This window comes from Hyaena hyaena, unplaced genomic scaffold (genome assembly GCF_003009895.1).
Source record: "Hyaena hyaena isolate Hyena2069 unplaced genomic scaffold, ASM300989v1 scaffold_2474, whole genome shotgun sequence".
In the NCBI taxonomy this organism is placed as follows: domain Eukaryota; kingdom Metazoa; phylum Chordata; class Mammalia; order Carnivora; family Hyaenidae; genus Hyaena; species Hyaena hyaena.
Window position 1 is genome coordinate 1 of NW_024083107.1, and position 16513 is coordinate 16513.

General features: G+C 46.1%; 1 long non-coding RNA gene across 1 annotated transcript; it reads right to left on the reverse strand.

Moving 5' to 3' along the window:
* Positions 1-79: 79 nt before the first annotated feature.
* Positions 80-4889, reverse strand: LOC120227543. Its single transcript, XR_005527274.1, has 3 exons — positions 4780-4889; positions 2745-2823; positions 80-509 (listed from the first exon to the last, which is right to left on the reverse strand). It is a non-coding gene; the product is annotated as an uncharacterized LOC120227543 (long non-coding RNA).
* Between the last annotated feature and the right edge of the window lie 11624 nt (positions 4890-16513).

Genomic DNA, 16513 nt, shown 5'->3' on the forward strand with positions numbered 1-16513 from the left:
GTCATCTTTCTGTGGTGAATTTAGAAGCCCAAAGTGCTTAGAGGCTGAGAACCTCAGGCTTGTCTATGTGTTTCTAGAAATAACAAGAGGAGGATGACCCCATACTGCAAACAGTAGTCTCCTGGCCTCAGTGACACCTTCCAGACCTCAACTCTGTGGGAACAGTATGGCTGCTGTGTCTTCCTTTCTTGATTCTGGCTAGGAGATTAACCTGTTAGAAAGTCTGTCACATTCGTTAAAATTCAAAAGTGCAAAATGAATCATGACTGCAACTTCACATTTTGTGCCCTGTGCAATTGAGAGTGGTTTGACACAAAATCAGTGTCATCAGTCCTCACCTTCCCGTCTTTGTTGGAAATTCAGTTGTCTGGAATCCTTCGAGCTATACCTTAGGTAAAAATCATTTGAACACTGTCTCCTTCAATTGTGTTTATAGGAGCCGTTTCTGGTTGTGCCCTAGTCATTGTCGGAGCTGATACAGTCTCATGACACATCCCAGGAGTTTTATCCTAAAAAGCAAAACACATTTGCCTTAAATCTATAATGTGAATTTCTACCTCTTTCTTCTGTGGGACATAATGACTCTGTGTCCTGTAGTATGATTAAATTCAGAATTCCCCATGAATTAAAATAAACACATCTTAGCTTTGTAGACATTCACAAGTAACTTGTTCCTCACAGCATTCCCCTGCAAGATTCCATGCATCCTCCACTCCCCAGAGGTCCTTGAGGCCTTTGACAGCACTTCAAGAGGGAAGACTCCTTTCTCAGGGAGACGAGGAGAGGGTCAAAGTGAGGGGCTGGCTGTAAAACTTCTCCCCAGGAGTGGCTGCGATTCCATGAGCAGAATATGAGCCGTTTGTTTGCACGCATGTTTTCTTTTCTTAATATACCAGAGAGCAACTGGAGTCACCATAGAGGAGGGATGCAGGGTGAACCTGGACATGGACATCTGCCTGTCTGGAGAATGCTACTTTATTAGTATGTAATTACCTCTGTTAATCTTCTAGGACAGCACCCTTGCCATCTGACTTTCATAGACATGGCAGTGATGTGTGGTGACAGCAGTTTCACTGCTTGGATCTACTACCCCAAGCATAGGTGGTCCCCAATGGCAAGGACAGAGTTTTCAGGTACTGATGCTACTCTCTTGGATCCTGATGACAGAGAAGGTGGCAGATGCTAACACCTTCTTCTCTGGGATTCAGCTCCTTTTGGTATTGGTTCTCTTGTCTGGCAAATGCACATACGTGTCACTTCTGTTCTGCAGGGCAGTGTGGATCTATGGGAACCTCCTCCATTAACTGGAAGATTCTACACACCCTACTCTGGAGGCCCCCTGATGGGCTTCTGGGTACATCCACTTTAGGGACCACCCTGAACCCCTCCACCTGTGACACTTGGTAAGATCCTACTTGATCTGGGCAGTAGGAGTTGACTTGCAAAGCACGCTCATCTTATTTTCATTGGCGTTGGATCTTTGGCCAAAGTGCAGAGGTGGTACCACAGACCATTGCTATGCAAGGGAAATATGTCTGCCACGATTACCACATTCCTCAAGTCTCTCACAATTGAAAGATCATCTTTGTCATGCGTTGCTACAGGTGTCTCTTGTGGAGAAGGAATGGGGCTGTATGCAGAAAGCAGACATAGTGGTTCAGCAGAACTGCCCTGTACCCCATCCATATGCTGAGTACTGTGAGGCATGAGGCACAGCCTAACATCTATCCATCTAGTTGCACCCCCAGCCATCCATAGTCGTTCGATGAGTGATGTATTACTACATCTGAATCAGGGCTTTTAGGGGTCTTCATCAAGTTATAAGGGATGGTTCTTCAAGTTCTTCCTGGGGATCACCTGAGGCATGTGGGATACCCTCTGCATTTGATTTGGGATCTGACTGGAGCCAAGAGTTTACGTTGTCTGAGGAACGAGGGGAGGGTTTTTTGCTTTTGAATCTCCAAACAGTCTACTCAAATCAGAATAAACATCCATCCTTTCTAGGGCCTTTAGCAGATCCAGAAGCCGGTGTCACTCCTGAGAGTGCCACAAATACTTACTGTACCCAAACTGCTAAGAAGCACAAGGTAAATGCTGCGGCCATTTTCAGTTGTAAGTCTTTCCAGACACCCACATCTTACTGTACAGCACACTCTCCTACCACGGTCTCTGGTTTGTGTGTCATACGCTATGTCTGCTGGGGTTTTTTTCCAAATGCAAAACCTTTACCCTTGAGTCTACAGATTTCCCTGTTTTCCACCTGGCATCTCTTTTTGGTAAGTTTAGAAGCTAACTGTGCTTAGGGGTGAGGACCTTAGGGTCTTCCCAATGTGTTACTGGAATAAATCAGGGAGGACGATAACACACTCTACTTGGAAGTCTCCGGGATTGCCTTATTCTTTCTAGACCTCCTCAGTGTGGAATCATCACTCTTGCTGTTTCTTCTATTCCTGTTTCTGTCAAGCATTTTAATGTGTTCAGAAAAATCTGGATCTCCTTACAATTTGAAAATGTAAACTGCTTTCTTTCCAACTTATATTTTCGTATGTGTCATTTAGAGTGGCCTTTGAGAAAGGAAATTTCATACACATCAACATCCCATCTTTTTTTGGTAAACGTGCTGTCCAGAATCCCTTCAGGTGTGCCCTGGGTATAAATACCCTGAACTCTATAAGATGACATATTTGTCATAGAAAACATGCACCAAAACTTAACTTGTGAAGAGAAAAAAAATCCAAAATTACCTGTGTGGCAAGTCCCCACCTTGTCCTTCACTTGTGTTCACATGATCAGGTTCTGTAGTGTCCTTTGTCACAGATACAGCTAAAACATGGAAATTTACACCAGAAATCAAAGTGCATTTGTGTTCATTTTGGTATTTAGAATTTCAACTCATTTTTCCAGAGGACACAATCATCCTGTAAATTGTACTGTACTTAGGCCAAGAAGTACTTCTGTATGAAAATGCTTTAGCTGAACCCAACTAACAGGTATAGGTTACCTGTTTCTCTAAGAGCATGCTTTTCCAGGTCTTCTGCTGGATCTCAGGATCCCCATCACCCTGTGTGTCTCTGGGCCCATGGATAGTGCTTCCAGAGAGGAAGAGACCCCAATGGCAGGAGAGGAGCACATTGGGCCCAGGTGGGAGCTCAGAGGCAGAGCTTTGAGCCACAAGGGCTATGATTCCATGTGTGGAGACTGGGATTTTCATCCTTTCTCATTCTGTAATTCTTCACATACAAATAAGCAGTCTCTGAAGTGGAGGGGAAGGAGGGGTAGAGGGCGATCCTGGACTTAGATGCCTTCCTATCTGGAATATGCTAGTTTGTTAATTTGGTATTAAGTCCCTAAATCTACTAGGAAAAGACCGCTTGCTGTTCTACATTTCCAGACATGTGGGACACTAGTTTATCCCAATAACATCCATTTGCCACCCCAAAGCTGTAAGCGGAACCCAAAGTATGGGTAGAGATTTTGGTGTGGATACTGCCCTCTTTGAACCTGGTGGTGGGGAAACTGGCAGGAGATGAACACTGCTTCTTTGGGTTTCTGCTCTTTGCCAGTGTCAGTGCTTTGTTCTGTCTATTCCGCAGGCTATTATGTATGCAAGAGGGCCTGGTCCTGTCCCTGGATCGCCTTGCAGGCCCTACTGCAAGGACCGCTCTTCATCACCAATCACGGACTATATGGGCTATCTCCCCTTCCTCCACTTAACTCTATCTGTTAAGATGACCTGAACTGAATGAGTGACTGGTAAAGCATATTCATCTTCTTTGTGAAAGCCTTGGTGGGAACGACGTAGAGATGGTTGTGAGTCTTGGCATGTAAACTGCCAACTTGCCTGAGGACATTGAATATACCTCAAGTTTCCCAGGACACACATACAATGGGTGGTGCCACTTCCCCGTATGAAGGTGAGCTATAGGTTTCTCTGGTCAAAATGAAAGGGAGTTTTTACACAAAAGCAGAAGTATCAGCAGTACTGGTGGGTATTTTGGAGACACAGTGTTTTGAGTTCTGTAAAGAATTGAGGCACACCCATAACTTTTAATGCCCCAGGGGTCCTGTGTGAAAGAGGGATACATGCATTAAGTTACTCAGACCCTGTGATCACCATAATCGAAGTACCAGTGAAGGAATTGGAGAAACCTGAATCACTCAGGAATAGAAGGGAAGTCGAGAATAGTAAGCAGAGTTTGAGGAGGTGCAGAGGGGAGGGGATTGGGGTCAGTGAAATTCCTGGGCCAGCCTGAGCAGGGAGTGTGAGGTCCACACAGCAGGTCTGATCACTCTCAGTGCACAATGCAACGTTCATCTCTGAAATGTCAGTGTTGCCAAAGTGGACCTAGGCAATCATCTAAAAAGATTGTTGAGTCCCTGGGTTTTCTGAAGGTTCTGGATTGTCGTGGGGGGGGGGAATGGCATGGAGAGATGGGAAATTTAACTTGGTCTTCTGAAAATGCTTGTCTGCCCAAATTCATATCCCTCAGTGAGACAGGATCTAGATCAGCTGAGTGCCTGCATTGACCTTCAGCCTGGGTCAACCTGCAATTCAGGGTTGGCCAGAAGATGACCCCTGTCATCACCCTGACTACAGCTTTCCATCTCCTCCAACATCTCCCACAATTTCCTGAGGCTTTGCCTGTGTTCCTGCTATCTCAGCCCTAATACTAGCTCTCAGTGGGACCTACTTAGAGCCTCAGCTGTGAAATAGGGGTAATATTTGTTTCTTAGGACATTATGAAAAGAAGACATTAAATACATAAAGTGTCCACTCACCCATCTCACAGTTTCAATTAACGTATCTCCACATGATGATCATCAAAAAAAGAGGTTCACGGATATTCATTCAATGAAGAGTGTTAACACCTCAGCCCAGGGACTGGGAATTGCTGTTTGAAATGATAAGACAAAGACCTTCATTTTTTATTAAAATTCATGTTTTACTAGACAAAGAAAGAAAAGATAATTATGAGAATGTGTACATTCAGAGATCTACATCTGAGAGCTAAACACAATCATTTTCCATTACATGCAGCCACACATGAAAGTGTTCATCTGAGGCAGATAAAGTATAGAAGACAGAATGCATGTAGGAAAACATAAGATCATAAGGAAATAAACCAAAATCTCTTACATCCCACTGAGTTTGAAATTTGAAGAGGACTGTGCAAGGTGAGAGACTATGGTGATTATATATTTTAAAAAGGTGTCAGATCTGCCTGAATGTTTTCCCTGCCCATCCTGCCCCCTCCACTTTGTCCTTCCTATGGCCCCTAGTACACCTTTCACTGCTCTTTCTCTGTGTCAGCATCTGCTTCTAGGAGGACTTAGTCTCCTCACTGCAGACAGCGGGGTTCCTGTACACACAGGGAACAAACTGACAGAAATGGGGGTGATGGAGGATAGTAGCAAGATCACCCTTTGTGCAGGGGAGCCCAAGGGAGTTTTATGGGGTGGCAGGAACTTCTTATACCTATATTTAAGGGGTGTTTGTGCTCATTTATCAGAGAAATATTCACTGATTCCCTGGTGCCTCAGGGTCAGACAGACAGGTGTCTGTCTCTAGGATATGGCTGACTTCTAATGGTGGGTAAGGATGAGGGACCAGCAGTGACTGTGGGAGATGACATGTGTGAGGAGGCCACACATGGAGTCAGACCCTGGCCCAGGAGGACAGCTCTCCCCACACAGCACCATGTGCAGGAGGACTCTAAGGACCAGAGATATCTTCATAAGTACAGTGAACTCCAAAATCCTCCTCCAAATTCCTCACTGAGGGATGGCCAGGGCACAGGCCAGCAGCTGGAGGACACCCTGATCATGGCTTGAGTGGAGCAGTGGGCCTGGGGGATTGAGTCAGAGAAAGAGACAGGCAGAAGGTAGGGACAGGGAGTTTGAGAGACGAAGGGAAGGGAAGGGAGGAGAATGGACTTTTCTCTATCGGCCTCACCTACATTTCTGTGTGAACAGAAGAAAATTCTTTCTCCAAGGGTGGGAAAGAGGTCTGGCAAAAAGATAGAGTGACATTCTCAGCTCAAGTACTGAAGATATCTAACTTGCTCCTGAATACCTAACACAGGAAGCCCGTGCTTTGTGTCATAATTGGAACTGCAGCTCGTGCCATTTAGTGAAAACTCAATTATGAAGCCCCCATCATTAATGTAACGCAGCAAAGTTATATGAACAGTGATACAATAGAGGAAAAAGTCCAAAAGTAGAATGAATACAGTACTCACAGGAATACAGACTATTGGGAAAGGAGGTACTACAATGGAGGCATTCAGACACCTGAGCAATATCTGAAAACATAAAAAAAAAAAAATTGATCCCTACCTCAAAAGAAACATTAACATTAGACACAAACGGATCGTGATTTAAGGTTTAGAGAGAAACTGTATGACTTCATGGTGCTATATCCATGAGATCAAGTGTCATCAAAGTATACCCTTTCACTTGGGGCTCTTTGTTATGGGTAAATTATACCTTTTTTTATGTTTTATTTATTTCTAGGAGAGAGAGAGAGAGACAGCATGAGCAGGGGAGGGTCAGAGAGAGAGGGAGTCACAGACTGAAACAGGCTCCAGGCTCTGAGCTGGCAGTCAGCACAGAGCCCGACGCGGGGCTCGAACCCATGAACCGCAAGATCACAACCTAAGCAAAGGTCGGACGCTTAACCGACTAAGCCACTCAGGCGCCCCAATTATACCTTATTAAAGATAGTTTTGAAACATGAAATACTAGAAGAAAATGTGGGAAAATTCCTTTCTAATCCTGAAGTGTATGGGAGATCAGAGTCTGTCTGCATATCTCAAAAATAAAAAAAAATTAAGACATTTAAAAAATTGTAATAGCACAGTAGGAGGACCCTAAGCTCACCCTGCCCCATGTTTTCAACTACATAACATCCACATCCAAGTCCATAAACCAGAGAACAATCCAAAGATTGGCAGGACAAACTCCACACTCCACAGACAGAAGCTGTATCTCAAGGGTTAGGAAGGTCAGAAAGGTAGAGGGCACCTGACTGCAGAGAAGGCAGAGAAAGTGAGCCCTCACCCCAGGATGCTCACACAGGGAAGACTAATCCCCATAACATTACGCTTTAAAAACTAGAAGGGCTGAATTCCTTGAGTGTGGATCCTGGAGTTCAGCAGGTCAGCTGACTCAGCACTGGGTGATCCAGGAGGGTGAGTGAGAGCCACGTCCTTGCCTGTGTGGAGAGGCAATGTAAACATGGCAGTTTACACTATGCCAGAGGCAAGAGGAGACTGATGTGTTCATGCTGATTTGTGAGTGGTTGGGTGTCTTCTCCAACAATGAGGGAGCTCACAGGCACCAGTTTTCTACCTACTCCCCAGAATAAGCAAAGAAGCACCTACGGGGCGGCGGGGGGGGGGGAGGTCTAGGGCTGCACAGACCCAGACCTTTGCTACCAACCAGCTAGAAGTCTGACTGTCCCAAGAGATCTCTGGGGGACTCATCCACTCCAAACCTGCTGGGCTCAGGGAAAACTTTATTAAAACCACATGGGCACCCCGTCCAGCTTGCTGCATGCAAAGCTGCCACAGCACATTGTGCACATCTGCACCTCACCCAGCTGAGCACTGCCAGCCAACCTCCTATGTCTCATCCAGCCACATGTTCCCAGCCACCGATGCACTCTGTGCATAGCCTCGAGCCCCTGGATGCCCTGGTGCAGAGCCGCCAGCCACCAAAGGACAGCTACAGACTTGTCAACAGAATCTTAGCAAGCCAGAAGCGAGTGCCCTAACCTATTCAAAGTGCTGACGGAAAAATCAGCAGCCAAGAATATTCTATCCAGCAAGGCTATCATTCAGAATAGAAAGAGACCTAGAGTTTCCCAAACAAAAACTAAAGGAGTTGGTACCACTAAATCAGTCCAGCAAGAAATATTAAGACGGACTCTTTGAGTGGAAAAAAGAGACCAAAAGTGGCAAAAGAGAAGTAGAAAACACAAAACCAGTAAAAAATGATTATTTCTGTAAAAAACCAGTCAAGAAACTGAAAAAATAGATATAAAATATAATATGCACAAAACCAGAGGGGGGAGAAAATAATGGGTCCAAAGCTAAATGACTATCAATTTAATAAAAACTTCTAAAAGCAAATGAATTATATAAAAACCTAATGGTGACCATATACCAAAAATCACAAATACATATGCAAAGAATAAGGAGAAAGAAATAAAAAATCATCACTAAGGAAATCAGAGGCTGGGCCTTGAAACGAAACACTAAGCCTGACCACTCACTTCCCCTACTCCCTACACTCACCCATCAAGGGAGATCACTACACTGCTGGTTGAAGATCCTGTATCATCCTGGGATCTTACTCTAACCCTAACTCTGACCCTGATGCTAAACCTAAAGCAAACCCTACACCTACCCTCACTCTAAACATGACCCTACACCTGACCGACACAAGTGCATGGCCCCTCATTTCAGACCACATGGGAGATCATGGGACTGGCGTGGCTTCTGCCCTGGAGACTAACCTGGACAGAAGGCTAACCCTAACCGAGGCTCTCTCCACTTGGAGACCCAGTCACTATGTGTCTGAAATAAACAGAAACGGGGCCCCAGAAGTGGTGCAGGCTTAATCAGCATGGAACATAGAACACAACCATGACATTAACAACTCTGATCGAGGTGCATAAGGGCTGCCCTGAGGAGCAACAGTAGTCTAGCCCACAGAGGAGGCTAGGACTTGAACTCAAACACTAAGCCTGACCGGCAACTGCCCTGCACCCTCAGCTCAGCTCTCCTGGGAGATCACGGCACTGCTGCCTGATTAGAAGCTGGATCGTCTTGGGATCTAACTCTCACCCTAACCCTAAACCTAATCCTAACCCTACCGCTAACTTTCACTCTAAACGTGACCTTACACCTGAGTCGCATCGGGCATGGGCCCTCATTTCAGACCATAAGGGAGATCACAGGGCTGGTGTCACTTCTGCCCTGGCGACTCCCCTGGATGGAACCCTAATCCTAGCCAAGGCTGTCTCCCCTTGGGGACTCAATTCCTAGGTCTCAGAAAACCAGGGATATGGGGCCCAGAAGTGGTGCAGGATGACTCGGTGTGGAACATGGAACTTCACCATGCCGTTTTCAAGCCCGGATGGAGCTGCATGAGGGGTGTCCTGAAGCCCAGTTTTAACCTAGATCAAAGAGAAGGCTGGCCTTGGAACCCAAAGCCTAAATCAGACTGGCATCCTCCCATGTGTCCTCAGCTAAGCCTTCTGGGTAAAGCACTGCACTGCTGGGGGTTCTCAACTGGAGCCTCCTGGGACTGAATCCTAACCCTAAGCATAACCCTAAAGCTAACCCTAACCCTAACATTAATCCTCACCCTAAACATAACCTTACACCTGACCCGCACCTGCACTAGTGCCCTCACTTCAGCCCTCCAGGGAGATCACAGGGTTGGTGTCGCTTCTGCCCTGGTGACCCTACCCCCAGCCAAGGCACTCTTTCCATGGGGACCTATATACTAGTTCTGAAAACAGACAGACAGGGGGCTCAGAAGCAGTGCAGGCTTAGTCAGCATGGAACGTGGAACATCACCATGACATTAACAAAGCTCAGATCAAGCAGCACAAGGGGTGTCGGGAGGGGCAACTGAGCCTGGCTCACAAAGGAGGCTGTGCCTTGAACCCAAACACTAAGCCTGACTGTCAACTTCCCCTATGCCCTCAACTCAGCCCTCCAGGGAGATCAGTACATTGCTATCTGATTAGATCCTGGATCGCCCTGGGATCTTATTCTAACCCTAATCTTAAACCTAAACCTAACCCCTCCCACTTATTTTAAACATGAGCCTACACTAGAGCGGCACCCTTGATTGTGCCTCACTTCAGCCCTCCAGAGTGAATACAGGGCTGGCTTCACTCCTGCCCTGACAACTTCCCTTGACTGAACCCTAACCCTAGTCAAGTCTCTATCCCGGTGGGGACTCAATTCCTAGGTCTGAGAAAAACAGGGACAGAGGGCCCACATGGAGCAGGCTTAATCAGCATGGAATGTGGAACATCACCATGATATTAACAAAGCCCAATTTGAGCTGCACAAGAGATTTCCTGAGGCACTACTGAAGCCTTGCCCACATAGGAGGCTGGGCCTTGAACCCAAACTCTAAGCTTGACCGCCAACTTACCCTACACCCTCAATTCATTCCTCCAGGGAGATCACTGTACTGCTAGCTGATTAGATCCCAGTGCCTTCTGGGATCCTACCCTTGCCTTCACGCTAAACCCTCACGCTAAACCCTCACTCTCACTCAAAACACTAAGCCCTAAACCTAAATGCTAAACCCTAAACTCTAACCATAACCATAACCCCAAACACAAGCCCAACCCCAACACTAACCCCTAACCCCAACCCTAATCCCTAATCCTAAACCCAACCCTAAACCCTCACCCTTAACCCTAACTCCTATCCCCTAACCCTAACCATAAACCCTAAACCTTAACCCTAAATCAACCCTATCCCTAACCCTAACCCTGACTTTCACCTTGAATCTCATCCTACTCCTCTTATCTTGATCCTGATTCTGATCCTTAACTCTTTGCTTACTTTTGCCCTTGACCTTATTCCTGCATATAAGTGTAACCCTAACCCATCCCATTTCCATCCCCATAACTTATTCCAACCACTGGGGTACTTCTTTAAACCCTAATGCCTTTCCCATTTTTATCACATCAATACATCACAAAACCAGAAAAAAAAAACATACTTGGATCCCTTTCAATACAGATAAAAGAATCCTCCACAAAATACAGTGATAGAAAACCAAAACACATATAAGTATCGATCACCATAAGCAAGTCTACCCCAGACATTCAAGGGTTACTCAACACACTGAAACCAAGCAATGTTATGCACCACAATTTTTTAAATGAGAACATGTGATCATATTAATGGATAAAAAAAGGCTCTAAACAAAATCCAATGCTAGCTCATGATATAGACTCCAAAAAGTAGGAATAAAGAGTAATTTGTTTAATAAACCTATAGCAAACATCATTCTCAATTCTGAAGACTGTAAGGTTTTCTGTGATATTGGGAACAAGGCCAAGATTCAGACTTTTCACCCATTACTCAATATTGTACTGAAAGTTCTACCCAAAGCCTAGAGGAAAGAAAAAAGGCATCCCCATGTGAAAGAAATAGGTAGAACCACACCTATTCAGAAACCAGAGATGACATCATCTGATATAAAGAACTTCCTAAAAGAATCAACAGAAATTATTGGAGTTAGTCATCTAATTCAGGAAAGTTATAGGACAAAATATTGATGCACAAATATTTCACTTATTTGTATACACTAGCAATGAATCTTATAATAAGAACTTAAGAAAACAATTCCATTTTAGGCAACATCAACATCAATAAAATACTTGGGAGGGGCGCCTGGGTGGCTTAGTCGGTTAAGCGTCCGACTTTCACTTAGGTCATGATCTCGCAGTTCGTGGGTTCAAGCCCCGCGTCGGGCTCTGTGCTGACTGCCAGCTCAGAGCCTGGAGCCTGTTTCAGAGTCTGTATCTCCCTCTCTCTCTGACCCTCCCCTGCTCACGCTGTCTCTCTCTCTCTCCTAGAAATAAATAAAAATTAAAAAAATAAAACAAAATAAAATAAAATACTTGGGAAAAGATGTAACAAACACTGCTGAAAGAAATTAAAGACTATTTAAAATGTACTATTCCTAAATGGTGATAGAGCACAATGCAATGTGTAGATTCAATGTGATTCCCAATTCACAAGGGTCTCTGGGAAGAAATGCACAAGCTAACCCTAAAAGTCATATGGAAAATCAAGGGACCACAAAATAAACAAAACGATTAAAAAAAAATCAAAGGTAGAAGCTCATACTTCCCAATTTCAAATCTTCAAACAAAGCAACAGTAAGTAAAACTTACTGAGGCTGTCATAAATATATATATACAACTCAGTAGGATAATTGAAAACTCAGAAATAAACCCTTTCATCTATGGTCAACTGAATTTTGACAAGGGTGGACAACATGACACTGAAGAAACAATGGTCTTTTCAACCAACAGCGCTAGACAACTGGCTATGAAGAGCCTAAGTGACGTCATTTTGAAATTAAGGCCTCCATTAAAAGCAACCTCGGGCTGCACGTAGCCCCAGTTCCTCAGATTGCTCAAGGCTAAAGCCATCCTCGAACCGCCCTCAGATCAGCTAATCAAAAAACATTCCTGTGGTCTGAGTCAAGGCTGGGAACTGTAGACAGTTACTCTGTACAAACTAGCCAATTTCTCACCGCTTTCCTGAACCCCACGTGGGCCCTTTGAACTCACCTCATAATTGGTCATTTTCAAAGGATTCTCAAAGGTCATGATTGGGTCCCACCAAAAGTAATGAACACTTCACAGATACTGTATGGTCAAAGCTGTTACCATGGGTACTGTACAATTATGATTGGTGCTTATGCGATGATGCTATATGTACAACGTGTGCACTGTAACACCCCCATCCCTTACCCCTTAAAAACCTTGCTCACTATTGTTCGGGGCTTCACCTTGCTGCCACTACAGCGGTAGGCAGGTGAGCCCCTGCTCGAGCTTGTAATAAAGACCCTTTTGTACTTGCATTGGTGTCGGCTCCTTGATGGTCTCTGGGGACTTGCGAATTGGGCACAACAGCTATCCATGTACAGAAGAATGAAACTGGACTCTTACCTCACACCACATACAAACATCAACTCAAAGTGGATCAAAAGCTTAATTAAGTAAGAGGTAAATTTATAAACTCTAGTAGGAAAAAATGGAGATACACCTTCATGAGGACATACAAATGGTGTGAATGGACATGAAAAGATGTTAAACATAATTAGTCCTTATGGAAATGAAGGTTTAAACCACAGTTAGATGCCCTTTTACAAGCACTAAAACTGCTACATTAGTGAAAACTACAATATAACAAATGTTGGCAAAGATGTTGAGAAACTGGAACCCTTAAACGGTGCTTGTAGAAATGTAAAATGGTGGAGTGTCTGTGTAGAATAGTTTGGCACTTCCTCAAAAAGATAAAAACATTGAATTACCATGTGGCTCAACAATTCTACTCCTATTTATCACAAATAATTGAAAACAGTTGTTTAAAAAAAGAGCACATGCACAAACATACACAGCAGCACTATTCACAATAGCTGAATGGTAGAAACTATGCAAATGCCCATCAGTGGGTGAATAGAGAAACAAACTGAGGCAGACCGATAAACAGCAATATTATTCTGCCACGAAAGGAATAAAGGAAAACGGTGCAGCTGTAGAGCATAGTATAGTGGTTCCTCAGAAAGTGAGCACAGAACTCCACCCCTGCACGCATACATCCAGAAATTGAAAGCAAAACCTTGAGCAGATATTCGCGTTCCCTTAGTCATAGCAGCTTCTTCACAACAGCCAAAAGACGGAAGCAACCCAAGAGACGGCTGACAGATGAATAAATAAACAACAGGTGGTCTGCACACAATGGAATAGGCTCAGCCTTACAAAGGACGGGAATTCTGACACCCGCAACAACATGGATTGACCCTTAAAGTCATTATGCTGAGTGAAATACACCAGGCACAGGAGGACAAAGACTCTCTTTTTCCCAAGTAAACCCATTTATCCTGGTAGAAACTGGAGGTGTTATATTTAAGGTAAACACAACTAATAAATGTGTACACTCGCAGGATACGAAATTGACACAGAAACGTCACACGCATGATGACCCATCGGAAAGAGACATGAAGACCCACTGACACCTGCATCAGAAGGAACCAAGTGCCGGGGAGGAAATCTAAGCGAGGGGGGGACAGACCTGCTCTCTGAGGACCACAGGACACTGGGAACAGAAATGCAGCAAGACGCAAAAAGACGGAAAGCTACTCTGTGCTCCTGGACGTGGAGGAACCCATCCTGTGACAATGTCCGTCCTGCCTGGAGCGGTCTGTAGATCCGGGGCCATCGGCTCGGAACTCCCCATGACTCCGTGTCAGACACGGAACAGACACCCCGACCCGCGCGGAGACAGGGGTGGGAGGACCCCGCGTGGCCACAGTGGCGGGAGCGCGAGCACCGCCTGGGCACCTGCTCCGGGACCGCGAACCGCGTGAGGACGCGACGGGAACCGAGTCGGCGCGGGGAGCACACACAGGGACGCGCGGCCCCGCGACCTCGGAGCCCAGAGAGGGAAGACCCGACGGCCGCGCGCTGTGCATGAAGCCGCGCCGAGCCCTTCCTCACCGGGTCCCCTGAACACAGACCCCACCCCCACCCCGCTCAGCGGTCTCGCCTCTGTAAGGTCCTCCTCCGCCAGCCTCAGTTTCTGCTCAGCTGCTCCTGCAGCGGCGGGTCCCATAGGGACCGGGTTCTTGTAGGCGTGGACGCGGGCGCACATCCTCTGGAATCATCCACATCGGATCCTGAAGAAGTAGGGCTCCTGTCCCTATGGTCGCCGCCCACATCTTCCCTGAATCCTCCACAGTGAGTCTTGAGGAGACCAGGTTCCTGTCCCTGCTGTCACGGGCCTATGTTCCACCAAAGCCCCTGTTCTTGTCAGTGGGGATGCAGGTCCACGTCCTCCAGAAGTCTCCATGGCAGGTCATGAGGAGACCCTGCTCTCGTCGGTGTGGACGCGGCACCACATCCTCTGGAATCCTACACAGCGGGTGCTGAAGAGACCCAGTTCCTGTCCCTGTGGACGAGACACCACTTCCTCCCGAAGACTCCACTGTGGTCCTGAGGCACCCTGTGGGAGCCCGACAGTGACCACAGGAAAGCGTGGTTAGGGACGCGGGGATGTGCCTGCACACGGGGCTCCCTGCCTGGGCAAAGCTTGCCTGCTAACAGGGTGCTCTGCCAGGAGGCCTGCACACAATATCCAAGTTTAATGGTCCGCTCGCACACGAGGGAACATGCCCTCCTTAGAAGTAAGGAGAAGGCTGAATTGTGGGCAGACCTCTTAGTAAACATGTTGTGGTCGCTTCCTCCCTTTGCTCCCCCCTGTCCTTGGAATGTGTTTGGCTACTTGCCCGTAATTGGTAAAGGAACGCATCTTGTAGATTTCAGTTTGTATCCAGTTACCGGGGTATAAAATAAACCGCAAGAGGGGCTTGCGTAGAATTGTTCCTCCGGCCGGAGTTGTGTCTGTGTCTGTCCTTTGTGTGTATCCTGTCTTTGTGTCATTTCGTTCGCAACACAACCAGGTTCTTTTCGGCAAGGACACGGCACCATGTCCTCTGGAATCTTCTACAGCGGGTCCTGAGGAGACCCGGTTCCTGTCCCTGTGGCCACAGCCCCAGGGAGCCCGAATCCCCCACAGCGGACCCTGAAGAAGCAGAGCTCCTGTAGGTGCAGGAGGCGGGCAGAATATGTGTGTAAGGGAACGGGGCTCTGGCGCCCCCTGCAGGCGTTGGAGGTAGTGCAGGACACGCTGGGTTCACAGGTCTGGGAGGAAGTGCCCCCTTCTGGCCACCCTCTGAATCCATTACATTTTGGAAATTGAAGCTAAAATGGAGCCCACTATCCCCCGATTTGGCCAAAAATAGTTAAGGAACAATTAATTGGAAACTATATGGAATGAAATGTACACACATACTTTACAACCTACACCAAAATTCACTGGAACCTGTAGATAAATTTAAAATGCAAACACAAGGGCAGCTCTTCCTGCCCATGGGTCCTGTCCCTGTGCCTTAATAAAATTACCTTTTTGCACCAAAGACGACTTCAAGAATTCTTTCTTGTCTGTCAGCTCCGGACCCCACGAATCCCAATATCACCCCAAAAATCTCATCATCTATATGTCGCCAATCGTGTAGGGCGATGAGTCTTTTAGGCTGCAATCGTGTCGACCATGGCTACTCTACGGTGAGGAGAAAGCCTGCCTTATGGCTGGAAGTTAGTACCCTGGCCAGGATGGTAACATCTTTAAGGAACGAAGATCGACTATGCAGCATAATACCAATTAAGCCCCTTGGAAATGTTGTCCTGATACCGTGTTTACAGGGTTTCCAGCACCCTTACCAGGTGAGTAAAGAATGTCATTTCCTGGCAGGTGCAGGAACCTAACGATACTTTGGGGACCTCACGAAGAGGAATCTATCCAAATCTACAGGTATTGCAGGCAGGCCTGACCACAAGTACTTGGCTTGGCTTCTGTCCTAGAATGGATCAACATTGGTCAGTTGGGTCAGGTATTTATACATAGGAGTTCCCACAGGCAGAGGTAGCCAATCTACCTAGTCTTGCTGAGCTTATGTAAATAATTAGGACACATTTGTTAAAACTGGACTTGTTTTACAAACGTATTAGTCTTGATTTGGCTACCTCTGGAAATGAGGGTTTTTAGAGAGAATAATTATGTTTCAATAATTCACCTTTGTGGATGTTAAATTTTAGTTCTGATAGTCTATAAATGTGGTTTGCCTAAGCTGGACAACTTGAGATAAACTTGAAAAAAAAATTGTCACCATAGCACAGGTA